Below are 2,093 nucleotides of genomic sequence, written 5' to 3' on the forward strand. Positions count from 1 at the left end.
CTAGTATGAGGGGGACTTTGGTGTCTTCTTCCATGTCTAGTATGACAAAGTCGGCCGGGTAAACGAATTTGTCGACTTTAACCAATAGATTTTCAGCGACACCTTGTGGGTATTTGACGGACCTGTCGACAAGTTGTATACTTATCTTAGTAGGGCTCGTTTTTCCTAGGTCGAGTTGTTTGAACATTGATGCGGGCATGAGGTTGATGCTAGCCCCAAGATCGGCTAGTGCATTGCGAACGGGGGATTCCTTAATTGAGCAAGGAATCGTGAAGCTTCCAGGATCAATCTTCTTTTGCGGGAGTTTGTTGAGTAGTAAGGCGGAGCATTCTTCGCCTAAGTTAACTAATTGCAATGATTCAATTTTCCTTTTATGAGTGAGGAAGTCCCTCATAAATTTTTAATATTTAGGCATTTGAGTTAGGACTTCGATAAATGGAATATTAACATGCAATTGTTTTAATAAATTTTCGAACTTTGCGAAATGGTCATCGGTCTTTTGACGAATTAACCGACTGGGGTATGGAACCGGAGGAGCCTTGGTGGGCTCTTGAATTGGTGAAGAAGCTTTCTCTTGTTGGGGCGGAGTTATGCTCCTTTCGGTTGGCGGTGAGGGAGCTTCTTCGGAACCCACGGTACGGTTTCTCAATGTTATGAGATGGACTTGTGCTTTCGGGTTTGTTTCGGTATTACTTGGTAACGCGCCTTGTGGTCTCTCGGAGAAATTCTGAGCTATTTGATTTAATTGTTTTTCAATGTTTTGTATACTAGCTTGTTGATTTCTAAAATTCGATTCCAATTGTTGAAATCGATCCGAGTTTTTCTTTTCGGTGTCGGAGATGAAGCGAGATACAGTATCTTCAAGCCTTTCTCGTCCACCTTGTTGTTGAGAAAAGTTTTTTGGTTGTTGAAAGTTAGTTCATTGGTTTTGTTGGTTATTACTATTGCCGGGATCTCTCCAACCAAGGTTGGGGTGGTTACGCCATCCTTGGTTGTAGGTAACCGTTGGAGGACCCGACGGCCTAGGTCTATTATCAATGTAGTTTACCGACTCTGTTTGATCACCTAACTCTTTCATACAACTCCAATTTTCGTGTGGCCCACCATACCCTTCACAAGCCATAACCGAGGCGGTTTTTGTCATTTCTAGTTTTTTTATTTTTGAGAAAAGGGCCTCGATTTGGGCTTGTAAAGAAGTGCTTTCATCAACCTTATGGGCGCCGGGGCAGTGGATTTATTGCCTCGGGGAGTGTGCCACTGAAAATTGGTTTGAGCAATTTCCTCAATTTGATTATATATTTCATTTAGGCGACGATTACCTAAAAGTCCCCCGGAGCTAGAGTCAAGTGTTTGTCTTGTGTGTGGTAACAACCCATTGTAGAATGTGGATACTTGTTGCCACACCGCAAGACCGTGATGAGGACACTTTCTTAGTAGCTCCTTGAACCTTTCCCAAGTTTCATATAAGGATTCCCCATCCTCTTGTGAATATTTATTAATTTCAGTAATTAATTTAGCCGTTTTAGCAGGAGGGAAATACTTATATAGGAACTTTTGGGCTAGTTCATCCCAGGTGTTTACCGAGCCAATTGGGAGGGCATTGAGCCAAGCCTTAGCTCGGTCTTTTAGTGAAAATGGAAACATTCGAAGGTGGATGGCGTCGTTGGATGCTCCATTGATCCGAAAGGTATCACATATTTCTAAGAAGTTAGTAATATGTAGACGGGGATCCTCGTCCGCAAGCCCATGGAAGGTTGCGGAGTTTTGAAGCATTTGTATCAAATGTGGCCGAAGTTCGAAGTTGTTGGATTCGACATTCGGTGCATTGATAGTGGCGCCTAGATTACCTACGGTGGGTCGTAGGTAATCCATGAGGGTACGTTGGTCCGCCATTGGAAGTAGGCCCTCCGAAACTTTCTCTTGGTTTTTAGCTTTGAGTCTCTTTCGTAGAAAGCGTTCGGGTTCGTCTAGGGGTTCTTTTATGTCTCTACTGGAACTGGAGCTCATACACTACGTGGAGAATGCAAATGTGGCGACTGAGTTCCAAGTCCTGCAATAAAAATAGAAAAGAATGTTGGTCAGAAGGTTTACCA

The 2,093-nt window shown here is 43.2% G+C and overlaps 1 non-coding gene across 1 annotated transcript; it reads left to right on the forward strand.

Moving 5' to 3' along the window:
* Positions 1 to 1,408: 1,408 nt before the first annotated feature.
* Positions 1,409 to 1,515, forward strand: LOC118481355. Its single transcript, XR_004865562.1, has one exon. It is a non-coding gene; the product is annotated as a small nucleolar RNA R71 (small nucleolar RNA).
* Positions 1,516 to 2,093: the final 578 nt, after the last annotated feature.

The sequence above is a fragment of the Helianthus annuus genome, chromosome 8, assembly GCF_002127325.2.
Source record: "Helianthus annuus cultivar XRQ/B chromosome 8, HanXRQr2.0-SUNRISE, whole genome shotgun sequence".
NCBI classification, from domain to species: Eukaryota; Viridiplantae; Streptophyta; class Magnoliopsida; order Asterales; family Asteraceae; genus Helianthus; species Helianthus annuus.